This window comes from Barbus barbus, assembly GCF_936440315.1.
Source record: "Barbus barbus genome assembly, chromosome: 46".
Classification (NCBI taxonomy): Eukaryota; Metazoa; Chordata; class Actinopteri; order Cypriniformes; family Cyprinidae; genus Barbus; species Barbus barbus.
In genome coordinates, this window is record NC_136724.1 from 1,237,192 (window position 1) to 1,265,132 (window position 27,941).

Genomic DNA, 27,941 nt, shown 5'->3' on the forward strand with positions numbered 1-27,941 from the left:
CTATACAACTTTGTATCCCTTTGCTGTGCATGTAAATAAATATTTCAGGCTTCATATTTTTAAAGGTCCCATGGCATGAAAATTTCACTTTATGAGGTTTTTTAACATTAATATGAGTTCCCCTGACTATTGTCTCCCAGTGGCTAGAAATGGCGATAGGAGTAAACCGAGCCCTGGGTATCCTGCTTCGCCTTTGAGAAAATGAAAGCTCAGATGGCCCGATCTGGAATCTTCCCCTTATGTCGTCATACGGGGAAAGGTTACCTCCCCTTTCTCTGCTTTGTCCGCCCATGAGAAAATGAGCTACGACCGTGCGAGGCGACATCATGGCTTGTAAATGAGCGAAGCACTGTTTTTTGGCACTTCAGATCAGTTCTACTCTATGAACTGTCACATACTGTAATACAACTGAATGCCCAATAAAGCTGTTCACATTTACATATTTTCTGTTGTCATAAACAAGTATAATTAGTAAACACGACCCATTAATAATACATGTTAACCCTGAATCACTCTCACTATACTTCTTAAATCCTGATTTATAATCGCAACATCGTCTGATAAAATCAATATACATCCAAACAGTCAGTAAGCGACAAGTGCATGTAAACGTTGTTTTGTAAATTATTTATTGATGATTCTGCTGCTTTAAGGCAAACTGAAAGCGTTGCTTCTCTGCCGCTCGCTGCTCAGAACAAACGCAGAGAGAGGCGACACTGCTCTGGGAAAGAGACCTCGCGCTCGCGGGGCAGTGCTGGAGACATCTTCCAACTGAATGATAAGTTTTTTTAAAGTCGCTAGGTTTGTTAGTTAACCGTTATGGGAAAAAAGACGCCAAAATGGTCTGAAAGTTACTAAATATTGTTCTAAAGTCGTGCTCGTGTGTGTGAGACGCGGGAGCTGATGGCAGCGGGCGGTGGATATATTGCGGTCCGCCCAGGTAAAGTCTATGTGTGGGAAACACTGACCGTATCCAGACACAATATTTTAAACTAACCATTTGGAGACGTCCTGCTGTAGCCACTGAGTTGCAACTTCTTCATCCGGTGCTTCTCCATCCAGATCAGATTCTGGGTCAAACTGAAAAGCTTGAAGGACTGTGTGTCTACGAGGCATTGCGATACATCCACTGTCAACATTAGCGCATGGTACCGTGGCTGCAAGCTGCAGAACACACACCCACCCTCCACCTTGCCCCGCCTCTCTCCTCCTCATTAGCATTTAAAGCTACAGACACAGAAATGGCTCGTCCTAAGGAAAGCTCATTGTGGGACTGGCTCGTAGTGGCTGAAATTCTGCACCAAGGCTGAATTTCGGGAAGGAGACTTCAGATACAGTACTAGGGACCACTTAGGCCTATATAAAAGCATCCAAAAAACAGCATGTCATGGGACCTTTAAACACTTATGATTAAGACTGAATATGTGAATTTTTTAATATATATATAAATATATATATATATATATATATATATATATATATATATATATATATATATATATATATATATATATTAGGGGTAGGGTTAGTTCAAAGTGATTACAATAAACTCTATTTCTTTTACTGTTATTTTTCTTTGTTTTTTTTTTTTTTGTTAGTTTTTTTCTTTATTCCCTTAAATGCCTTGGTCCATAAGTGCTTACAGCATTGCCACAGAGGTGTTTGTAAATAATAGAGGCACAGAGAGAGAGAAAAAAATAGCTTTTGTTGATGGTCTTTCTTTTCATTGAACAGCACAAAGAAGAACTTACAGGAACGTGGAGGGAGAAACAATTCGATCTCTGTTAGCACACAAGCTTTAAACGTGTTGTGCACATGTGCAGCAGTGCTTTATGAGTAAAGGACTAGGTGAAATATGAAAAATCTGCCATTATTTATTCTCATGTGGTTCCTGACCCGCATGACTATTTCTTCTGTGGAACACAAAAGGTGAAGTTTTTGCAGAAAATCTTTTTCATAATATAATGAAAGTGAGGGACTTGGGCTGTCAGCTGTAAAAACACAATAAAACTATCACAGCTGAAGTCTCCTTGACTTGCGTGCTGTATTCCAAGTCATCTGAAGACAAATAAAATCTCTGTGTGAGGAACAGACACAATTTAAGGTGCTGAATCTTGGCATTCACCCCAGCTCTCCTTCATCACACTCATGAGAGAAATGCTGAAATCTGATTGCGGTCTTTTCAATGAATCACTTGAGCCAGTTCACAAAAGCGCACTGATCCGGTTCTCGAGTTCCGCTCGCTGACTTAATGATCCGGTCTTGGTGGTTAATATTGCACTGGAGGCCAAGATTAGCTTTAACTGACTTACTTAATCTCACTTAATCGGTCTGCTCGTCACACAAAGCTATAGCAAACGACTTCAGAAGACTTGGAATGAGTCATATGGACTACTTTTATGATAGTTTTATGGGTCATTTTTGAAGCTTGAAAGTTTTATTATTAGTTTACTTTGCAACTGCGTGGAAAAGAGCAACCAGTGTCCTGTTTCATGTTTCCTTTTGTGTTACAAAGAAGAAAGTCGTACAGATTTGCAGAGTTTTTGGGGGTTTTTTTAAGCCTGAAATGCATTGGTGTCGTTCGTTTATAGTGAGTTTATGCTGAGGAGAGGATGGGGAAAAACTGATCCAGGAATATTTCCCATTTACTGTTACTGTAAGAAATGACATCTTTCCAGCAGATGTTTCTGTTGTGAAATATACACTATATCTTTGTTAGAGACATACAGGAAAAATGGAATTATTATATAAAGAAGTGAAATATGTTCAGGAAAGGAGACTCAAACAGGCATCATTCATGTGAGCACCATAATGACCGTACACCATGAGAAATACTGAGGTCCAAAAACTGAGCTTGTTTGGGAGCATATGCCCACCTGGAAAAACAAGTTTGATTCCCCTGATCTTTATATGTGTATTGTAAGATGTCTGGAAAGCTAAAGATATCAGTCGTTTTAAAACCATGTCAGTCTTTTTTCATTTTTGTCTATCAGTGAACACTTGGTCATGAATTTTTTTTTTTTTTTTTTTTTTTTTTTTAAAGCACTTGGGTTTGAAATGATTACATTTGAATAGGTAAATTATAGCAGAATTTATTTTTTAGGTAAACCATTCCTTTAAATGTTGAGGAGAGAGCAGCCATGACCATATCAATATACAAAGTCAAATTAAAAAGAATAAAGAAGAGATGAATTTAAAAAAAATAAAGAACCATAATTTGTTGTAAAGTAATGCATTTGATCTGTTGGTATAACTATTGTAGCAAATAAATCAAATAAACTGAATTGACAGTGTACTTTATTGTAATAACAGTTTACATAAGGGAACAATGCAGTATATAAAGTTTACTGTATATTTTGAAAATATTTCCATGCATATATTTATAGTCATATAACTGATATTATATATATATTATTTTAAATGTATAAACTTAACATATTTTTATTAAATATTTACATGCATGTGTGTGTATTTATGTATACCTAGTAAATATACATAGTATTAGAGGTCTGCAAGCCCGTTGGGACCCGACGGGGCCCGACATGCTGAGTCTATTCGGGTCGGGCTCGGGCCATTTATTTTTTTTACAAGTCGGACTCGGGCTCATTTAGCTTCTCTTCTTCAATTGTGCCCATATTACGCGCAGAGCACACATAGCGACTGTATGAAATACTGATTATATTATAAATATTAGATTTAATTTTAGACAAGTCGTGATAATTTGAGAAGGCTAAATATATCAAACATAGGCTATGATCAACTCACTGTCTGCTGCTGGCCGCTTGGTCGTTACTTTAAAAAACAAAAAACCATACATTTAACAAATAAAAAAATGCTCCAAACGTTTTTCTAAATTAACTTAATAAAATAACGAAACGAAAAACAATCACTTTGACATTTCATACAAAACTGAAGTATTTTAATAGCTGAAACAGTATAAGCTGTTTTGGGAGAAGGGGAAAAAAAAGACGGGCTCCGGTCGGACTCGGGCCAGTAATTCTGATAAGATGTCGGACACGGGCCAAATTAGGGCCTGAGCGTCTCAGGCCAGGGCCGGGCTAGGGCCTATATTTTAGGACCGTGCAGGGCTCTACACACATATATGATGTAAAACAAAAAAATTTTTTTGCATGCGATTAATCGTTTGACATATATATAATAATATTAATAATATATATTTTACAACTATGGTGTCGCGGAACGTGGTTGTAGTAAAGAAAATATCAAAAGCAAAGGACAGGAGAATAACTAGGAGAACGAAGTAGCATCATCCAACACATATTCCATTTATTGAACATTAATACTATACAAAGACAGAATAGCCCCTCCCGGAAGGCGCGTCCCGAGGAAGGAGACGAAGGAGACTCTTGAGACGGAGAGCTGGATGGGACCAGCGGAGACAAGGGAGATGAAGGAACATGGGGAGCATTCAGGGCTCCAAGACATTCCATCATAAACTTTGAGTATTCCCAGAGGCACAAGTATGGTGGACGGCAGGCTTGAGAGAGCCGCGGATGGCGGCAGGCTTGACTTCGGAGCCGCAGATGGTGGGCCGATTCTGGATCGGGGCTAGACACTCTCCAGACACCGGAGGATCCCTTCCCTCTAGCTGAGTCCGGTGGTGTCTGGGAGGTCCACGGGGCGATGGTAGTTGGCCCCGATCCAGAACAAAGAGTTGAGCATTGCGTCGTTGAGCCCCGTCCACACGGTGAGCCCGCTGAACTCTCGCGCAAACTCCTCCAGTGGGAGATCTCGGCAGGGCAGGACAGCGAAGTGTGCATTGATCTCCATAACCTGTTTTGGGTCTCGTATTCTATCACGGAATGTGGTTGTAGTAAAAAAAATATCAAAAGCAAAGGACAGGAGAATAACCAGGAGACCGAAGTAGCATCAACCAACACGTATTCCATTTATTGAACATTAATACGAGACAAAGACAGAACAGAAACAGAAGGCTTATAAAGACAAAGGCAAACTAATGAGCAAGCGAAATTAGTAATACAAGACAGGTGATATGAATGAATGATGATTTACTAATGAGAACAGGAACTACCAAATAAGGGAAAACAGGAACAAACACGTAACATATTGCTGTATCCTTGTGTGGCCGAGTATTCTGTAACGGACATCACATGTCTCAGCTCATCCTCCAGAGTCTCTTCACATCTCAGCTCATCCTCCAGAGTCTCTTCACCTCTCAGCTCATCCTCCAGAGTCTCTTCACATCTCAGCTCATCCTCCAGAGTCTCTTCACATCTCAGCTCATCATCCAGAGTCTCTTCACATCACCTGCCAGAGTCTCACCATGTCTCCGCTGATCTGCCAGAGTCTCACCACGCCTCCGCTGATCTGCCAGAGTCTCACCACGTCTCCGCTAACCATCCAGAACCACGTCACGTCACAGCTGAGCAGCCAGAGTCTTGTCATGTTCTGTCTGTCTTTTGGTATCCTAGTCTGATGTCCAGTGTGAGGGATGTACCACTGGTGTCTGCACGTGCATCTGGTATCCCCAAACCAGCTCACTTTACCCCTCCTGTTCCTGCACTAATTCCCCTGTCCGAAGCACTTTCCATGATGGGGATCGCTTTATGTTGTGTTTGGGCTGCGTACACCACCATAGAACTCCCAGAGGTAACGGTGGCCACTATTATGTCTTCAGACGTTGATGTGTTCCCCAAAGTGATGGTACCTGCTGCAGTCTCTCCAAAGGTGGCAGCTGATGCTGCAGAACCTCCTGAAGCGGCGGTACTCTCTTCAGTTCCTTCCACGGTGGTGGCACCCAGCAATTCATGTCCAGTCTGTCATATCACGGTCGGAGGAACTGTAGATGAGCACTGTACCTGTCCTGTTAATAAACTCTACCTGTTCCCTGATGTTACCACTGTAGAACCTCCAGAGGTGGCGGCATCTGCTGCAGAACCTTCAGAGGTGTCAGTGGTAACCACATATATGTATCCTTGCCCTGTCACGGCTATGGAGGCCGTTTATGAATCCTTGTCCTGCCCTGTAGCGGCTATAGAGACCATCTGTGAACTCTTGCCTTCCTTTGAACTGGCCACGGAGGCCATTAATGAACCTTCTTTTACCCATGTCACAGCCTATAAACTGTTGTCCTGCCCTGATTCAGCCTAGGAGGCTACCTATGAACTCTCAGTCTTGTCAATCACAGCCAAGGACTTTGTCCTCAAACTTTATGACTGTCCTATTACTGATGAACTTCTTGTATTCCCTGACTCAGTCTTTGAGACCTCTGTCTCTTGTAAATCAGTTTTCCCTAGGCTCCAATCTCTGCTATGGGTTCCTGATCCGTCGTGGTGTTCTCCTGTTCCGCTGTGGTGCTCCTCTGATCCGTCGTGGTGCTCTCCTGTTCCATCGTGCTGTTCTCCTGTCCCGCCGTGGTGCTCCCCTGATCCGTCGTGGTGTTCTCCTGATTCGTTGTGGAGGTCGTCTGCTCTGTCTGCTCCACCGTGGAGGTCGGCTGTCTGGCTCTGGTGGATTTCCGCTCTGCCATGGTGGTCTTCTGCTCCGCCGTGGTGGTTTTCTGCTCTGCCGGTGGTCTTCTGCTCCGCCGAGGTGGGCTCCTGCTCCATCTGCTCAGCGATGGAGGCCTTCTGCTTCGCTCTGGTGGGCGCCTGCTCCATCTGCTCTGCCCTGGTGGGCCCCTGCTCCGTCTGCTCCACCCGGGTGGGCTCCTGCTCCATCTGCTCAGCCATGGAGACCTTCTGCTTCGCTCTGGTGGGCGCCTGCTCCATCTGCTCCACCTTGGTGGGCCCCTGCTCCGTCTGCTCTGCCAGGGAGGTCTTCTGCTCCGCCATGGTGGGCTCCAGTCCCGTCTGCTCCGCCCTGGTGGGCTAAAGTCCCGTCTGCTCCACCCTGGTGGGCTAAAGTCCCGTCTGCGCCGCGCTGGTGGGCCCTGCTCTGCCAGCTTTGCCTCAGTTCCCGGTCTCTTCACTTCCTCACGGACCTGGCCCACCGTCTCTCCCCCGGTTCCGCCTTCGCTCCACTGCCCTCCTGGTTTGTTCTGAGTTTGGAGCGCCTGGGGGGTGGGGGGGGGGGGGGCTCTGTCACGAATCCTGGCCATGAACTTCCATTCGCTCACCACCAGAAGTCACTCGGTCTCTGCATGGACTCTTGCACTACACTACACTACTGGTACTTCACCTCAGACTACAATTACCATAATCCATTGCACTGACGACACACAGCTGTCACCAATCTCACATTGCTCTGATCACACAGCTGATTGCACTGATTACACACGCTTTATAAACCTTGAACTTCCTCTCTGTCTTTGCCGAGTATTGTATTGCGTTTATCACTCCCCTAGTGTTAGCTGCTTTACCGAGCCATTCTGTGTTTTTCTGTTTAGTTCCAGTATTGTTCTGCATTTATAACTCTCCTACTTTTAGCTGCGATTCGGAACACACTTTGTTGTCATAGTCTTGCCTTGTGTGTTTTTCTAGTGTTTTGATTATTGCCCGTGTCTCCTGGATTTACCCTTTGCCTTGCCGTTTGGACTCTGTTTGCACCTCTCTTGGACTACTGCTCGTATACCTGGATTATCTCTCTGCCTTGCCCTGTTGGATACTGTTCGCTGATCGTCGACTCTCGCTAGCCGTAGGATTGCTCTCTGTCTTGCCCGTACCATACCTGTTTGCCGTTGTTTGACCCTGCCTGTTGATTGACTATGTTTATAAATAAAAGCATGCACTTGGACCCGCACGTCTCACGTCTTGTCCGCCCCGTTACAGAACCTATACACATTACTTACTGTAGGTATTTTTAAACTGTTATTACACAAAAGTATGCTGTTAATTGCATTTAGTTTACCTATGCTGGTAAATGGCAGGCTGTAATATAAAGCGCTACAATTCTGTTTGTGTAAAGGAACGGGTCTGACACAGATGGTAAGTGGAGTAACAAGGTGTTTATTTACAGCGTGCAATTGTGAATAGCAAACGTGAGGAGTCTTCGGATGTGGTGAGTGTCTCTTCGTGAGGTTTCAGGTGAGCGGAATGTCAATAGTAATCAGTCTTTCTGATCTTACAGATCCTGGGGGTTCGCCGCGGCTGAGCGGCTGAGAGATGCGGGGATCCGATCGAGCCAACGGAACAGACGAGGAAGAGGACTGGGATGGAGAAGACAGAAGGTAAGTAGGGACAGGTAAGTAATCGCAGGTAGTAATACTCAGCTTCGTAAGGTAGCAGAGATGGTCCATGTGGTAATCCGGAGATCGGACAACTGGTGACTTAGGTGACTGTGGTTATATGTGGTTGGTGATAATGAGGTGCAGGTGCCGGTGATTAAAATTCAGGTGAGGTGGATCGGGGTAACTGGCTCTGGGAGGAGCCTGGTCCTTCTGTTACAGTACCCCCCCCTCCACGGCCCACTCCTGGGGGCCGACCTCGGCGTCGTGGTGGTCTGCCTCGGCCTCGAGGTGCAGGACGATCCGGATGGGAGGCGTGGAAATCATCCAGAAGGCTGGGATCGAGAACATCATCTCTGGGGATCCAGGAGCGCTCCTCAGGCCCGTACCCCTCCCAGTCCACGAGGTATTCTAGTCTCCCACCACGACGCCGGGAGTTTAGGATGTCTCGGACCTTGTAGATGGCTCCATCTTCAATGATGAGTGGGAGAGGGGGTTCCTCGGTTGGACCAGGCCCTGGGGAAACAGAAGGGTAATATGGTTTGAGTAATGATACGTGAAAAGTGGGGTGAATCTTGTATTGTGCAGGGAGCTGAAGCTTGAAAGTGACCGGGTTGACCTGTTCCAGAATGGTAAAGGGGCCAACGAACCTGGGACTCAGCTTACGGCTGGGCAGGCGTAGCCGAATGTCTCGTGTGGAGAGCCATACCTTCTGTCCAGGCAGATAGGTGGGTGTTGCTGAACGACGAGCATCGGCGGCGATCTTCTGCCTGCGTACTGCCCGTTGCAGGTGGTGATGTGCTGAGTCCCAGACTCCCTCGCTTTCTCGGAACCAGTGGTCGACCGCAGGCACATCGGAAGGTTCTCCGGACCAGGGAAATAATGGAGGCTGGAAACCGAGTACGCACTGGAAGGGAGAGAGTCCAGTAGAAGATTGACGGAGTGAGTTCTGGGCGTACTCGGCCCAGCCTAGGAACTGGTTCCAAGAATTCTGGCGGCGATGGCAGAAGGTTCTCAGGAAGCGCCCAATTTCCTGGATTTTGCGTTCAGTCTGCCCATTAGATTGAGGGTGATAACCGGAAGTCAAACTGATGGTCACACCTAGGAGAGCGAAGAAGGCCTTCCAAACACGGGAGATGAATTGTGGACCTCTGTCCGAGACTATATCTTCAGGGAGGCCGTAGTAACGGAATACATGATTAAATAATAGTTCTGCTGTTTGCATGGCAGTGGGGAGTCCAGGTAGAGGAACGAGACGGGTGAATTTAGAAAATCTGTCGATGATGACGAGAATGCAGGTATTATGGTCGGAGGGTGGAAGATCCGTGATGAAGTCCACTCCTAGGTGTGACCACGGGCGGTTGGGAATGGGTAATGGCACCAGCTTGCCGGAAGGGAGATGACGGGAACTCTTGGATATGGCGCAGTCTGGGCAGCCCTGAACGAACCTTCTCACATCCCTGGCCATGTTCGGCCACCAGAAGCGATCGCTTAGCAGCGAGAGAGTAGCGTTGGCCCCTGGGTGACCAGTACCAAGTGAAGTGTGAGAGGAGTGGATGAGGGAAGTGCGTTGTGTCCTGGGAACATACTGACGATCAGGTGGGCAGCCCGGCGGATTGGCAGGAGGAGTATCGGAGGCCACTGGCGGAGAGGACCAAGCAATGGGACTTACGATAATGTTGGAGGGCAAGATACCTTCGGGCTCCTCGAGAGAATCCTCCTTGGTGTGAAGACGAGATAAAGCGTCCGCCTTGGCGTTACGGGAACCTGGACGATAGGAGATCTGGAAATTGAAACGGGTGAAAAACAATGCCCATCTTGCTTGGCGTGGATTTAATCTTTTGGCGTCTCGTAGATATTCGAGGTTCTTGTGATCGGTAAGCACAAGAAATGGTTGAGCTGCCCCCTCCAACCAGTGTCTCCACTCCTCCAGGGCAAGCTTGATGGCCAGAAGCTCCCTGTTGCCGATGTCGTAGTTCTTCTCCGCCGGGCTGAGCTTCTTGGAGAAGAAGGCACATGGATGGAGCTTGGGAGGCTTCCCCTGCTGCTGCGATAATACCGCACCTACTCCAGTTGTTGATGCGTCCACCTCTACGACGAAGGGCAGTTCTGGATCGGGGTGGACGAGGAGTGGTGCGGTAGTGAAGGCTTCCTTGAGACGGTTGAAGGCATTGGTGGCATTCACATCCCAGGCAAGGGACTTCTTACCTCCTCGTAGGAGGTCAGTGAGGGGGCTTGTGATAGAACTATAGTTGGCAACGAATCTTCTGTAAAAGTTTGAGAAACCCAGGAAGCGCTGCAATTCCTTGATCGTGGTGGGTCGAGGCCAGGATGTAATTGCTTCCACCTTCCCCTTGTCCATGCGGATGCCACCGTGACTAATGATGTATCCAAGGAAGTGGACGGATGGTTGGTGGAATAGACATTTTTCTGCCTTGAGGTAGAGCTGGTGTTTCCGTAACTGTTGAAGGACCTCCGCAACGTGGTGGCGATGTTCGGCCAGGCTCCGGGAGTAGATCAAAATGTCATCAATGTAGACTATTACAGAGCGATGAAGAAACTCCCGGAGCACCTCATGCATGAAGCTTTGGAAGACAGAGGGGGCGTTGACAAGCCCATAGGGCATGACCCGGTACTCATAGTGCCCTGTAGGGGTTACAAAGGCGGTCTTCCACTCGTCCCCCTCTCTGATGCGGATGAGGTTGTACGCGCTGCGGAGGTCCAGTTTGGTGAATATGGTGGCACCGCGAAGCTGTTCCAACGCTGCAGGGACAAGAGGAAGTGGATAGCGATATTTAACCGTGATGAGGTTTAATTTACGATAGTCTATACATGGACGGAGTCCTCCGTCCTTCTTGGCCACGAAGAAGAAACTTGAAGCAGCAGGGGAGATGGAAGGGACGATGTAACCCTGTTTGAGTGCCTCCTCAATATACTCCTCCATCGCCTTCTGCTCGGGAAGAGAGAGGGGATAAATCTTTCCCCGTGGTACTGGTTCACCCGGAACGAGGTCGATCGCGCAGTCCCATGGCCGATGAGGTGGTAACCGCGATGCCCTCTTGGGGCAGAACACGTCCCTGAAAGCCTCGTAGTCCGGTGGAACCTCCACTGATTGTTTCTCCACAGGGCTCTCCACGGACGTGGCCTGCACAGACAAATTAACCACTGGACGTGGAGATGGTTTAGGCATATGTGGGAAACAGTGCGGGAAACAGTTAGTACCCCACTTTAGCACTTCTCCAGAGGCCCAGGACAAAACTGGATTGTGCTGAACCAGCCAGGGTCGACCCAAAACAATGTCTACTGTAGATTCTTCTAAAATTAGTAAATGAATACTTTCTTGATGGAGCTGCCCCATTCTCAGCACTAGGGGACCGACACAATATTTGACTAACCGACGAGTGAGTGGAGTACCTGTTATGGCTTGGATCTGGTAAGTGGTTTCGGTGGTAATGGGTGTGAGGTGGAGTTGCCGGCTGAGTTTCCCCGAGATGAAGTTCCCCGCTGATCCGGAGTCCAAGAGGACTGTGACTGGCATCAGGTGGTTTACAAGAACAATATTAGCACAAGTGGTTAAGGGGTTCATTTTAGGGATGTGAGGGTGCATACCACTCACCCAAAGCCTGGACGGACGAAGGGTGCAGGATTGAATTCGGTGGTCAAAACTCCCACAATACAGGCATAAACCATTGTTAATTCGCCTCTGTCGTTCTGTTGGTGATAGATGGAAGGTGTCAGTTTGCATCGGTTCGGAGATGGGTCTAACCTCTGGCTGGTGGCTTGGAGGAGTGTCAATGGCGGTAACGGTTGTGGTTTCTAATGTACAGGCCCGCATCCGGTTGGAGCAACGAATGGCAAGTTGAATGAACTTCTCTAGCCCAAAGGTGTCATCGTAGGCTGCCAGCTGAATTTTCAGGCGGGTATTCAAGCCTTGCCGGAAAGCAGTTATCAATGATGGTTCGTTCCATCCACTCGCGGCCGCGAGGGTGCGAAACTTCAGGGCATATTGATGAATGGTCTGATTCCCCTGACGAAGTTTATATAACTGTTCCCCCACTGAAGAATCACCTGGAGAGCTGCTAAATACCTCCTTAAAGTGAGCGAGAAATTGGGCAAACGAATGCGTGGCAGGTCCAGCTTGATTTAAAATTGTCTCCGCCCATCTTAATGCGGGTCCTGTGAGTGACGTGATCACAAAGGCGATCTTCGCCTGATCGGTCAGGAACATCTGAGGATGTAAATCAATAGTTAGGGTACATTGGAGAAGAAAGCCATTGCACTCCTCTGGATCACCTGAGTAGGGCGCTGGTCGGGCCATGGGACTGGCGTACATTATCGCCGAAGAAATGGTTGAGGCGGAAGTGACGGGTGTGGTAACAGAGGCCGGTGGTGTTGGTGAAGCCGGACGGGCTAATACCCGTTTCAAGGTGTCGACCAGTTCCTGGAATGGGTCGTTTACACTCATGGTGTAGCCGTCTTGGTCCGATCTTCTGTAAAGGAACGGGTCTGACACAGATGGTAAGTGGAGTAACAAGGTGTTTATTTACAGCGTGCAATTGTGAATAGCAAACGTGAGGAGTCTTCGGATGTGGTGAGTGTCTCTTCGTGAGGTTTCAGGTGAGCGGAATGTCAATAGTAATCAGTCTTTCTGATCTTACAGATCCTGGGGGTTCGCCGCGGCTGAGCGGCTGAGAGATGCGGGGATCCGATCGAGCCAACGGAACAGACGAGGAAGAGGACTGGGATGGAGAAGACAGAAGGTAAGTAGGGACAGGTAAGTAATCGCAGGTAGTAATACTCAGCTTCGTAAGGTAGCAGAGATGGTCCATGTGGTAATCCGGAGATCGGACAACTGGTGACTTAGGTGACTGTGGTTATATGTGGTTGGTGATAATGAGGTGCAGGTGCCGGTGATTAAAATTCAGGTGAGGTGGATCGGGGTAACTGGCTCTGGGAGGAGCCTGGTCCTTCTGTTACAGTTTGCAAATTATATTTTTATTTTAATAGGCTTAATGAACATCCTAATCACAATCTATAAACACAAAGTCAGAGCCAGACACCAGTTTTACAATGTTCTAGTGCAGGTCTGAGGAAGATCAGTGAATTTGCTGAAAAATGTAGCCAAGATTATTAAATTAATTGACAATTTGGACACATTTGTTCTTAATTTTATGCTTAGGCCTAATACGATAAAAATGGCTCGCTCTGGTTGAGTAATATCCCTGGATATTAATGTTGGCCTTTACAGTTGTGAAGCAATTAAATGTTTAGTTACTTGAATCTCACTTTTTGACTGTTAAAACTGCAGTGCATTTCCCAAAAGCAATTGTGTGCAAGTTCCGTCATTACCAATAGAGTTCAATAAAATCTGCAGCCATAGTTAGCTAAAGATGCTTTTAGGAAACGCAACCCTGGAATCCATACTCAGCTTCTATAAACAGTATCAGCATTTCCTGGCTTTTTTGACATGATCTATGTCATTTTGATATTTTGACAGGTGCTGTTAGACCGCTGATCGGCTCAGATGAGAAAGTGGTTATCTTGGCCTAAGTACAGATGTTATTATGCAATTATATCAAGACTTTTATTATACACACCATGGAATAATACAGGGACCTCATCGGTGGATTCATCCATGAGCACCATGTGCTTCTGCGTGAGCCACGACTCCAGTGGAAGAGCAGTTAATGTAATGCTTTAATACAATGAGATTCCTGCCACCAGCGTGAGCTAATAAGCTCATGGATTTAAGCACAGTGTCACTCCAACTGAGCAATTTTGCCAACTTACAAAGAGCAAAATATAATCCAAATGATTTTTCAAAGGAAGCAGAGAGTCTAGTCTTTTGAATGCCAATGAACCACAGAAAAGTGTGTTATAGGGCACTCAATCACAATCTGAAATCGATTTGGCAATGCATCTCAAGATGTTTTATATATACAGTGTGTGTGTGTGTGTGTGTGTGTGTGCATATATACTCCAAAAAAGGCTAAATATGAATCCCATAAATACATAAATACTGTTTTTCTCAGCCAGTCTGACACATTTCTGCAAACTAAGATCAGGGCTTTCAGCACAGTTTCTGAGCACTTCATACAGACTACCTACATTTGTACAAATAATTACATTATGTTGTCACAACACTTGACACAAGGATCTTGCTTTCAAGTAGACAATAAATAACTAATGTTAAGCCATCTCAAATGCAGATTGCTTACTGATATCTGTAGAAGCCCATTTCCAAAGAGAGACTTTTTATCTCACAGTTCCAACTTTATTCTTGCAATTCTGAACTTTTTCGGATTATTCTGGAAAAAAAATGTGTCAAAATTGTGAAATAAAAACTTGCAGTTGTGAGGGGAAAAAAAATAAAAATTGTGAGATTAAAAAGTCACAATTTATTATTCATTCATTATTTATATGGCAGAAAAATATAGAATTACACGATGTAAACATTTCAGCATGAGTTTGTGGCTTGACATTCTATGCTTATGTTTTTAAATTCTGATCATATATTGCCATTCTGTTCTTATATTTCACAATTCTGAGTTTATATCTGCCAATTCTGGCTATTTTCCTTAGAACTGCAAGACACAACGTGCAAATGATGACATAAACTTAGAATTTTAAGAAAAAAGGTCTAATTGTGAGATAAAAAAGACAGTTACCTTTGATTGATTGATTGATTGATTGATTGATTTTTTTGTGGCAGAACGTCTCGGTTACGTACGTAACCCTCGTTCCCTGATGGAGGGAACGGAGACGTTATGTCGTGACGACATTAGGGGATTTACTTGAGAGCCCCGACTGCCTCTGATAAGAGAAAACGCCAATGAAATTTGGCTAGTGGATTTTGCATACCTGAGCCACTCCCCGTGCATACGGGTATAAAAGGGCGACAGGTGCATCCACTCATCAGGTTTTCCGCTGAGGAGCCGAGAACGTGTCCCTGGCAACCAGCGCTGGTTCAAGATTGTGGCATGGGGACATAACGTCTCCGTTCCCTCCATCAGGGAACGAGGGTTACGTACGTAACCGAGACGTTCCCTATCTGTCGGTCACTACGAGTTATGTCGTGACGACATTAGGGGTCTATGGAAAGCGCCACAACCTGAACCCCGTCACGACCTTGTGGCATGCAGATGTTGACAAGCTAGCGCGTGACAGACAAATGCGATGCGAAGGTCGCAACCTTCCCGTCGCCCCAGCGCAAATTCGCTAACCTTGGTGCCCGCAGGGACCACTGAGTACATTGCTGCTGGAGATAGCCAAGCCGCTGTTCCTTTCCCCAGAAATCGGAAGGGATTTCGACCTTCTATGAAAGATTGCTTCAAGTCTTTCCTGTTTGTTGTTACAGCCCGGCAGTAACGACGGGGAAGCGAGCCTTCCGGAGAAGGGCGCTACGGAGGCCACACCCTGCCCGAAGGGAGGTAACGTGTGGAGACACTGGTATGGACTGGCCCAAGCCTGGGGCAGTGCTACATACGCCTGGACCCTGGGGCAGATCCTACCTAGGAGAAGGGAGGAAGGCTGCCAGCAGGGCCTGACAGAGCTCTGTCAAAGGGAAGACACGGGTTTACCATGAGGGAAACCGTACCGTGGATGAATACACGTGTGGGATCACCCGAAGGGAATCAGGCCGCACGGGCACCTAGCCGAGTACAGGGGCTGACCGGAGACCCGGGCAAGCTAACACCGGTACTGGGCCTGGCGTCAGACTGCTCCGCCCAGCCTGACTGCCGGGGGTGCTGGAGGAACTCCGCCAGGGTTCGCCGTTCGGGGAACTAACTGGAGGAGAGAATAGGCGCTCGTATCCCCGGGTAAGGGGGAATGGCGCAGCAAGCGTGACACCGGCCAACTCTTCCCGCCACTTACCTGTTACCCAACCCACGGGAAGAGACTGGCTCAACGCGGAGACTGTAAAATCTCGCGAAGGTGTTCGGTGTCGCCCAGCCCGCAGCTCTACAGATGTCTGCCAAAGAGGCGCCGTGCGCCAGCGCATAGGAGGAGGCAACACTCCGTGTGGAGTGAGCCCTCACCCCGAGGGGGCACGGCTCGCCTTGGGATTGGTACGCCAAGGCGATGGCATCCACTATCCAGTGGGCCAACCTCTGCTTGGAGACAGCCTTCCCTTTCTGCTGACCTCCGTGGCAGACAAAGAGCTGCTCAGAGCTTCTGAAGCTCCGGGTGCGGTCCACGTATATGCGCAGCGCTCTTACGGGACACAGCAACGCCAAGGCTGGGTCTGCCTCCTCCGAGGGCAGTGCTTGCAGGTTCACCACCTGATCGTGGAAAGGCGTGGTGGGAACCTTAGGCACGTATCCAGGCCGGGGTCTCAGGACAACGTGAGAGTAGGCCGGCCCAAACACAAGGCACTCTTCGCTTACCGAAAATGCTTGAAGGTCCCCGACCCTCTTGATGGAAGTGGCCGACAGGAATTTCAGCTCGACTGAGTCCAGCGGCTCAAAGGGACCTCTCTGAAGTCCAGCCAGGACAATAGAGAGATCCCGGGAGGGCATCAGGGGTGGCCTAGGAGGATTTAACCTTCTGGCACCCCTCAGGAACCTCACGATGAGATCGTGCTTCCCCAGGGACCGGCCGTCCACTGCATCGTGATGGGCCGCAATAGCAGCCACGTACACTTTCAAGGTGGAGGGCGACAGCCCGCGCTCCAACCTCTCTTGCAGGAAAGAAAGCACCACTCCAATCGTGCATCTTCGGGGGTCCTCCCGCCGAGAAGAACACCAGTCCGCGAACAGACTCCACTTCAGCCTGTGGCAGGCCACTCAAGTCTGCCGCGTCCCATCCAGGAGCCGCACATGGCGGTTCCACAGAGCCGGACGCGGGTGCCGTATGGTGCCGAGCCCCTGAGAAAGAAGGTCCTTCCTCAGAGGGATGCGCCAGGGAGGGGCTGTCGCGAGGAGGGTGAGTTCCGGAAATCAGGTCCGGGTGGGCCAATATGGCGCAACCAACAAGACCTGCTCCTCGTCCTCCCTGACCTTGCACAGTGTCTGTGCGATCAGGCTCACTGGGGGAAACGCATACTTGCGCAGAGCCCGAGGCCAGCTGTGTGCCAGTGCGTCCGTGCCGGGGGGGGGCCTCGGCCAGGGGGAATACAGCTGGCAGTGGGAGGACTTGCGGGAAGCAAACAGGTCTACCTGAGCTTCCCCGAATCGACTCCAAATCAGCCGGATCGTCTCGGGATGGAGTCGCCATTCTCCGGGGAAGTGAGCTGTCGTGAGAGCGCGTCGGCTGCACGATTGAGCTCCCCCGGAATGTGGACGGCGCGCAGCGATTTGAGCTGTGACTGACTCCAGAGGAGGAGATGGCGGGCGAGCTGTGACATGCGGCGTGATCGTAGACCTCCCTGCCGGTTGATGTACGAAACAGCCGCAGTGTTGTCCGTGCGGACCAACACGTGCTGGCCTAGGAGCAGTGGCCGGAACTGCTTTAAGGCCAGATGCACTGCCAACAGCTCTAGGCAGTTGAAGTGCCAAAGCAGTCGAGGCCCCATCCAGAGCCCCGAGGCTGCCTGCCCGTTGCATGTAGCGCCCCAGCCCATACTGGAGGCATCTGTTGTGACAACAACATGCCGGGACACTTGTCCTAAGGGCACCCCGGCCCGTAGGAAGGCAAGGTCCGACCAGGGGCTGAAAGAGCGGCGACACGATAGCGTGATGGTGACACGACGTGTCCCGCGGCGCCATGCCCATCTCGGGACCCGTGAGTGTAACCAGTGCTGAAGTGGTCTCATATGAAGCAACCCGAGCGGCGTGACTGCGGCTACGGATGCCATATGCCCCAGGAGCTGCTGAAACTGTTTCAGCGGAACCACTGTCCTGCCTCTGAAGGAACTCAGGCAGTTCAGCACTGATTGGGCACGCTCGTCCGAGAGACGTGCCATCATACAGAGTCTAACTCCACACCGAGAAAAGAGATTCTCTGCACGGGGGAGAGCTTGCTCTTTTCCCAGTTGACCCGAAGCCCCAACTGGCTGAGGTGCCGGAGCACCAGGTCCCTGTGACCACCCAACTGTTCTCGCGATCGGGCCAGGATGAGCCAATCATCGAGATAGTTGAGGATCCTGACGCCCACTTCCCGTAACGGGGCAAGGGCGCCCTCCGCCACCTTCGTGAAGGCACGGGGAGACAGGGAGAGCCCGAAGGGGAGGACCCTGTACTGCCATGCCCACCCCTCGAACGCAAACCGTAGGAACGGCCTGTGTCGAGGGCGAATCGAGACATGAGAGTAAGCGTCCTTCAGGTCGATCGCTGCAAACCAATCCACGGAGTGAACTCATCTGCGTCAACATCTTGAACGGGAGCTTGTGTAGGGCCCGATTCAAGACTCGCAGGTCCAGGATTGGCCGAAGGCCACCGCCTTTCTTGGGCACGATGAAGTAGGGGCTGTAAAACCCCTGCCTCATCTCGGCTGGAGGGACCGGCTCGATTGCACCCTTTGCCAGAAGGACAGCAATCTCCTCGCGCAGGACAGGTGCATCTCGGACTGCCACCGAAGTCTCGAGGATGCCGCTGAACCTGGGCGGCCGCCTGGCGAACTGAATCGCATAGCCGAGTCGAACTGTGCGAATGAGCCAGCGAGACGGGCTGGGTAGCGCAAGCCACGCCCCCAGATACCGTGCAAGCGGCACCAAAGGCCCAATCGACGTGCCCGCAGTGGTGCAGCGAGGGGGAGTAAGGTTGGATGGAACAGAAGGCAGTGCGTTCTGACTCATCCCCACAAAACTCCCTAAGTCCCCGGGGGGACTGGCTAGAGGTGCGCGGGGAGGCATCGCGTCCCCAGACCGCACTCTCTTGGCCACTGGCAATATGGGTCTCGGGTGAGAGTGAGGAGGCATTGCGTCGCACACTGTCAGCCCGCAGACCTGGGAACCCGGAGGGAAGGGAAATTGCTCTTTCTTTGACAATGTGGGTACCACTGGCCCTTGAGCCAGTGGCGGAACAGAAAGAAAAGAAAACACAGGATTCTCCACCCGGCCCTCCTCCGGGGGAAGGAGCGATGCTAGCCTCGTCGTCTCCTGGGAAAGAGCAAATTCCTCCATCTCCGGGTTGTGCGCGTCAGGGCCGCTTTGTCGTCTTCCTGGAGGACTTGGCGGCCGGCTGAGGCGCAGGGGGCGCCGCACTCCTGCGAGAGGCTCGACGCACTGGCCTAGGTGACGACTCAGCACGGGGCGGAGCAGCTCTGGAGGACGCAGGAGGGCGCCCACGGCGACCAGCAGACTGGGGCCTGGCCCTTGGGCCAGCGGTGGCAGCTGGAGCATCCCGCCGTTTAGGGAGGATGTGCTGAATTGCCTCCGTCTGCTTTTGTACTGCCGAGAATTGCTGGGCAAAACCCTCGACAGTGTCGCCAAATAGCCCCGTCTGGGAGATGGAGGCGTCGAGAAAGCGTACTTTGTCGACGTCCTTCATCTCGGCCAGATTGAGCCAGAGATGGCGCTCTTGGACCACTAACGTGGACATCGCCTTCCCGAGGGACCGCGCCGTGACTTTCGTCGCCCGGAGAGCGAAGTCAGTCGCTGTGCGCAGCTCCTGCATCAACCCCGGGTCGGGACTACCCTCGTGCATTTGTTTTAGTGCCTTGGCCTGGTGAACTTGCAGGATGGCCATGGCATGCAGGGCAGAGGCGGCCTGGCCCGCAGCGCTGTAGGCCTTGGCGGCGAGTGCGGCCGTCAGCTTACAGGCTTTGGACGGGAGACGCGGACGATTCCTCCAGGTGGCGGCGTTTTGCGGGCACAGGTGCACCGCAACCGCTCTCTCCACCTGGGGAATATCCACGTACCCCCTGGCCGCCCCGCCATCGAGGGTAGTGAGGACGGAGGAGGAAGACGAGCGGCTTCTGGCCGAGAAAGGGGCCGTCCACGACTTCGTCAGCTCCTCATGCACCTCCGGGAAGAAAGGCACCGGGGCAAAGTGCGGCCGCTGGTCGCGTTTTGCGCCGATGAACCAATCATCCAGCCGCGAGGGCTCGGGACTGGGCGGTCTGTTGACCTCCAGCCCGATACTCACGGCTGCCCGGGCAAGCATGGCCGTCAGCTCTGGGTCCGGATCGGCAGTGGCGACAACACCCGAGGGGGGCAGCCCCGCCGATCGTTCATCCTCAGAGGACGAAAGCCCATCCCCCGATGCCGCGATCGACATCTGATCCTCGGGCGGCGCACCGAATGAAATGCTGGCGGCCCCGTGAGGCGAACCAGCGAAATCACTCGGGAACCGGACGGAACAAGCGCTGCGGGAGGAGTAAGAGGTCCGCGGGGACGTGCCCGGCGGAGAAGCTCTTACCGTCACCCTCAGATCTCCCAGAGCGCCAGCCGGCGGTCCTCTGCTCGAGCCAGAGAGACCGGGACGGGTGGCGGCAGAGGGTGCCAATCCTTTCAGAAAGGAAAGGCGAGAACGCAGCGTTGCCATGTTCATACGCCCACAACAGGCGCATGACTCATCCACAAACGCATCTTCAGCGTGCTGGATGCCCAGACACTGAAGACAACGCTCGTGACCGTCATCCGAGGACAGGAAGCGACCGCAACCAAGAGAACACGGACGGAACGGCATCTTTAAAAAGACGCGAACCGCCCAGTGTTTTAGAAATTTGCTCTTTCAGGTGAAGTGCCCAGGGGAATCGCTGCTGCAGGGACACCGCTGTCTGCACCGTAACGCCACCCAGGAACAAACTTCGAGGCAGACGGCTTTGTGGAGATCTGATCTGTTTTGAAGATTTCTCATCCACTCGGCTCCGAAGCAAAAATCTGATGAGTGGATGCACCTGTCGCCCTTTTATACCCGTATGCACGGGGAGTGGCTCAGGTATGCAAAATCCACTAGCCAAATTTCATTGGCGTTTTCTCTTATCAGAGGCAGTCGGGGCTCTCAAGTAAATCCCCTAATGTCGTCACGACATAACTCGTAGTGACCGACAGATAGGGAATCAAGCTTCCATAGATATTTGCAAGGTTAATTATGCACAGGAAATACAATATTCTCAATAGTACTCAAAACTATCATAACTGCGCTATGCCTACATGTGGCGATTTATGAAAGCCAAGAGCAAACGAATAATGAGGATCCTGAAGAGAAAGAGGAAGAAAGAGAAAGTGCAGATGAAGAGCTGCAGGAGGAGGAGATCGAGTAAAAAGAAAAGAGCTGTAATATGACTAGAGCTGCTCTAATTGACTGTGTTACGAATCATGCTCTCTCTCTGGGTTCATCTTAACGTGAGCAGATCTACTGTGGCTTCAGAGTCAACAACAAAATCAGCTCATTGGTCAGCGGCCCACAGTAGATGTGACCGGTAAACATGAACCCGCTGTGTTGAGCTGTCTTCTGATCCTCAGACCTCCTTCCAGAAGAAAAGCAGGAACAACTGGAGCAACAATCAACTACAATTAACTTGTTTGTAGAGTTTTTCTCCTCCTGGAGACGGAAAGTGATGGAAACTCTGTGACAATGTGACTCTACTGCAGGTTTACTGCAGAATATTATACCATTAATGGAATGTTAGTATGTGCTTGTATTATACACTACTTTTCAAAAGTTTGAGGTCAGTAAGATTTAAAAAAAAAATCTATCCTTGTAAAATCTAATGAATTGATCAAAAGTGACAGTAAAGACATCGAAAGATGTCTTGTCAAAATTTTTAAATGTATCATAGTTTCCACAAAAATATTGTGCATCACAACTGTGTTCAACATTGATAATAATCAGAAATGTTTGTTGAGCAGTAAATCAGTATATTAGAATGATTTCTGAAGATCATGTGACACTGAAGACTGGAGTAATGATGCTGAAAATACAGTTTTGATCTCAATCAATTACATTTTAAAATATGTTTCTTTGAAAAACTGTATTTTGATTAAATAAATATAGTATTGACCTATATGACAGTAGTGTTTTGTTTTATCATGTGTACCACCTAAAAAGAGAGTGAAATTGAAATAAAGACCCTCTGACTCCCCTGGCATAACATAATAACTTATTTATATTTGGGTAAGATCAAATATCTTATATTTGATACACAAACTACCCGCAAAGATCTCCATATCTCTTACTCATTTTAATGCCCACAGGAAAACCCAAGTCTGCAATTTTTTTTTTATCATCTTTAAGAAGCTAAAAAGAGAGAAAAATAAGCTTTTATGATGATAGTCTGGTTCACAGAAAACCCTTTCAAGCAGAAACAGAGCAATAGGTCATGGCAACAACAGAAAGAAGGGAAAGAAGAAAAAGCTTGAGCGGTTGAAAATAAAAAAGACATTCAAAAGACATTTTGTAATATTTTCACTAAATTGCTAAAAAAATAAGATAAAAAAAAGCTCTTTTCACTCAGTGGATTCACAAAGTGCAGATCGCCCACCAAACAGCTGGCTTCCAGACGAGTAGCTCGATTTCTAAAAATATCTACAAAGTCTCTGTTCATTTTTAACATATGAAATGTACGTTTTCATGTATATGAACAAATAAGAAAAGTTTTTTTTTTTGTTTTTTTTTATAAACACTTTCCAGTATGGAAGCCATAACAGGCCGTGAATTATTATGATTCACTGTAAAAAATCAGAAGTTGAGAAAACTTAAAAGTTTAAGGTAACCAGCTCCAGCATATTTTTAAGTTTACTCAACTTAACTGAAAACAACAAGTTGAGAAAACTCAAAAATATGCTGGAGCTGGTTACCTTAAACTTTTAAGTTTTCTCATGCTCACAACTTAAATTTGTATTTAATATCAAATATTTGTATTTTATATCAAATATCATTACGTTACTTCTGTTTCTGAATAAATAAAGTAGTACTACACAACCATTAAAATTCACAGACAAATAATGTATTATTTTATTTCAAACTGATGAGGAAAATAAAGTGGGCTGAATCCAAGAGGCTCTAAAAAGCTTTTAAAACAGTTATCTGCATTCGTCTGAAAGCACTGTTTAAAGTTTAGACCATTTAAATATGTTAATTACACAAAATATTTAGCATACAGTGATCGGTTAGATGTAAAAAATACAAAAAAATAAAAATAAAATAAAAGCAACTTTATGCTGAGATCACAAGATAATTAAGTTGTCATAACAAAAACACAATAAAAAAATGTATCAACCAATCAATCAATCAATCAATCAATAATGCATGGCACGTTAGTTTTTCTCAGACCAGAAGTGAACTTCAGGTAAATTATGATGTTGAAAAGATAACAACATGGACATTCAAACATAATTATGTTTTGATCTTTGGGTGGAAAATGGAAAATAATGTTTTTGTAATTTCTCAGGCAATTAAATGGAAATTAACACGTTACGTTCTTTTTAATTAACAAAACAATACATCAAAACAACCAAATTTTCACAACATATTTTGTTTGAGATTCTTTGTAATTGTTTTAAAAACTGTTTGTTCCATTCATGCCACAATCAGAATGACAAGTGCTTCAAATTAAATCTTATGTGAAGAGCAAAAATAAAGCTAGAGAGATTTGAAAAGCAAAGGGAAAAAGACCAAGCATTTTTCCAATCCATCAAACTAGAAAACTTTGGAGTAAATGAGGTAAGAGCTGCTCTTTCTAATGAATTCTCTCTTGACACGAACATTTCTCTTGCTCACATTATGAAAGGGGTTTGATAGATGGCAGAAATTGGCAGGCAGCATTATTATAAGTCAACAGAGAATATATATTTTTAGTTACAAGATTCAGACAGTTTTACAATACATGCGAGAAAGAGTTTCACTCATTTTAAACGCTGACATGCAAATAAAACAGAAACTCTGGTTTTATTTTTATTTATTTATTTTCATTTATTTATTTATTTTTTTAATCATTTCTTTAGGTTGTTCATTTTAAATTATTTTGTAGGTCGTTTTTTAGGTTGATTTTAGATTATTTTAGTAGGTTTTAGATTGATTTTATTTATTTATTTATTTAGGTTGTAGCCTAGGTTGATTTTAGATTTTTTTATTTATTTATTTTTATTATTATTATTATGAATTTGTTTATAGGTTGATATGAAGTTTTTTTTTTTTTTTTTTTTTTTTAGTTGTAGGTTGATTTTATTTATTTACTTATTTATTTGTGTAGGTTAGAGGTTGATTTTTAATACTTTCGTTTTTTTAAGGTTGTTGGTTGATTTTAAGTTGTTTTTAGGTTGTACGTTGATTTTAAATTGTTAGTTTTTAGGTTGTATGTTGACTTTAAGTTGTTTTTTAAGGTTGCAGATTGATTTTAAGTAGTTTTTTAGGTTGTATGTTGATTTTAAGTTGTTTTTAAAGTTTGTAAAATTTATTTTAAATAGTTTTTTTAGCTTGTATGTTGATTTTAAGTTGTTTTAAGGTTGTAAATTAATTTTAAGTTGTTTTTAGGTTGTACGTTCATTTTAAGTTGTTTTTTAAAGTTGTAAATTGATTTTAAGTTGTTTTTCAGCTTGTATGTTGATTTTATGTTTTGTTTTTTGTTTTTTTACGTTGTAAATTGATTTTAAGTTTTTTTTAGGTTGCGCGTTGATTTTAGGATGTTTTTCTAAGGCTGTAAATTGATTTTAAGTAGTTTTTTAGGTTGTGCGTTGATTTTACATTGTTTTTTTAGATTGTTGCAAGTTGTTTTTATGTTGCCCTAGCAACGCTGTGTAATTTACGGTCGTCTCTTGCAATATTCCCCAAAGTGTTTTGTTGCTGCAGTCATAGTTCATATTCTAAGTGTCATTGAGAAAGATTGGGAGGGGACTGCGTATTATTTTGACACGTCTGGTTAAGAGAGCACAAAGGCGCCTGAGCGCAGACGCTGCGATGAATAAGAGCTGTTATCAGCATAATGAATCCTTTGGCTGATTTGCTGCAGTTGCCATGTGTCATCGTTTCATTGAGCAAAGGGCCCTAAGGAAAGTGCTTCATTACTGAGTCTCTGTTGTTCCTGTACCTGCGCTGATTGTACGTGATTAATCGCGGTTATAACGCAAATTAGCATAATGTGGAACGACATGGGCATTTCATGATAGTCAACAGATAGCAGAATACTAAATGGCCATTTCTCATTTTGCCGTTATATGTATAAGATATGAAAACTAGCCTGCTTCGGCGCATCCTTCACTAACCTTTCAGAAACGTGAGGCAAAGGTTGATTAATTTTGTTACAATGTATTTTAGACAAGATCAAGAGTGATTAGAATGTGCATGTATGTATTTTCAAATAAATACATATTTTAAAAAAATGAATAAGTAAATATAATATTTACTTATTTATTAATTTTTCTGTATTTGTTTTTATTTATTTAGTCTTTTGCTGAATATATCTATTAAATTTAGTCAACATTGCATTTATTTTAGTCAGTTTTACTTTGGCACCAAATTTTAGTCGACAAAGATTTTAGTTCACTTTTTTTAGAGTTAAAAATTAAATCAGTTATTCAAACTTTGTTTGTATAAATTTAAATGCTAAATTTCTTATTTATGCACAATTTCACAATTTATGTAATAATTTGTAAGTGTAATTTAAAAGGAGTTTATTTACATTGTGACGTACACTACCACTTAACTTAGTTTACTTGTTTATTTGCATCATTTTTGTGCAGATGATATTGAGTTTATTTTATGTATATTTGAATAATGTCATATGTATATAATATGTGACCCTGGAGCACAAAACCAGTCTTAAATCGCTGGGGTATATTTGTAGCAATAGCCAAAATTACATTGTAAGGGTCAAAATTATTGATTTTTCTTTTATGCCAAAAATCATTAAGACATTCAGTAAAGATCATGTTCCATGAAGATATTTTGTAAATTCCCTAATTCCCTACTGTAAATATATCAAAACTTAATTTTTGATTAGTAATATTAGATTAGATTAGATTAGATTAGATTCAACTTTATTGTCATTGCACATGTAAGGTACAGGGCAACGAAATGCAGTTAGCATCTAACCAGAAGTGCAATAAGCAGAGGTACAGGATACACAGTGCCTACAATATGTTACATATGTACAGAAATATACAGATCAGGCAGTACTATGGACATAATTTACAAATTTTTAAATACTATCAGTATGATATACAGATGGGTGATATGGACATACTATACAGATGGATTATGCAGTAAATGTATGTACACTATGAGTAAAAACTATGAACATAATTACAAATGGATATGAATAAGCTATACATTAAGATATATAAACACTAGTGCAATGAACACAAAGTGCATAGAAAAAAAAAATTCAGTACATAGTACTCAGTGTGTAGATGGAGTTTTATTTTTATTTTTTTATATATATTTTTTAAAACCGATTTAGTGATGGGGAGGGGTTAAGCGTTTGTACTGGTGTGTTAGGGGGTATCATTGGGCAGAGTTCAGTAGGGAGACAGCTGTAGGGAAAAAGCTGTTCCTGAGTCTGCTGGTCTTTGTTCGGAGGCTCCTGAAGCCCCTCCCAGAGGGCAGTAAGTTAAACAGTCTATGGTCAGGGTGAGAGGAGTCCTTAAGAATGCCGCGAGCTCGACGTAAACAGCGTTTTCTCTGGACGTCCTCAGTGGCAGGAAGTGGTGTCCCTGTGATGCGTTGGTGATGTGTTGGAAATGGTGTCCCTCTGCAGTGCCTTGCGGTCAGCAACTGAGCAGTTCCCATACCAGACTGTGATACAGTTGGTCAGGATGCTTTCGATCACACACTGGTAGAAGTTCACCAGGATGGCTGGAGACAAGTGGTTCGGAAGAAGAGGCGTTGGTGAGCCTTCTTGACTAGGCTGGATGTGTTGGTGGTCCAGGTCAGGTCCTCCGAGATGTGGGTTCCCAGGAACTTGAAGCTGGAGACACGTTCAACAACCATCCCGTTAATGTGGATGGGGTCATGTGTAGGGATGGGTATCGTTAAGGTTTTAACGGTATTACTACTCTTATCGATACTGCTTATCAATCCGGTACTTTAACGGTATTCTTATCGGTACTTTTTGTTTTACTTTGTTTCTTTGTTCATATTCTTACAGTATCTTATCTTATGTATATAAAACACTAAAAATGTCTGCACTTCATCAATTTGTAAATGCACCAGTGTGCAGGTATTTTTAGTGTTTTATATACATAAGATAAGATACAGTAACAACATGAACAAAGAAACAAAGTAAAACAAACTGACAAATACAATAAAACAAACACACAAACGAAATGAAATAAACTGCTTTCATTTTTCCATGAAGGTCTACTAATATTAATGTTCAGGTAAGTAATAGTTACAAAAGTAATCAAATGTCAATGAGCACTGCATAGTTTTCACTGTATGTACTGATAGATTTATGCTTATTAAAGCTATAACGTTGTTCAGATTAAGAGCTGTGGGTGATTTTCTCTTTGCATTTTTTTCTTTGATTAACATTGATGGCTCAAGCTCCAGTCTGACACTTTAAGACAATATACTGACACGCATCGGATTTTCTCCCAACTGTTCTCGTCCACTTAAAACATAAAAGTGAAGACTCTCATAACCGGCCATTTTGACACATTGTGTGTGTATTTTTTGGCATATTTTTGTGTGTTATTTCGACGCACCCGAAGCTCAAAGTGTGCTTGTCCGTTTTGGAGCACGCCGCCGCGCAGGCACACGCGCGCGCACACATTTCAGCCTGGGGAACAGCAGATTGTACTTTCAACGTTTTACTATCAAATATGTCCTGCAATGTAGCAACAGCAAAGACGGCATTTTATAACAATCACTGATTGAGCTGATTCAGATGTTAAGTTTTGGTTCGGAGGAACGAATCCGCGCCGCTATGAAGGGAAGGGAGTTGTGCTAGAAGAAATGCGGCTATAATCCTT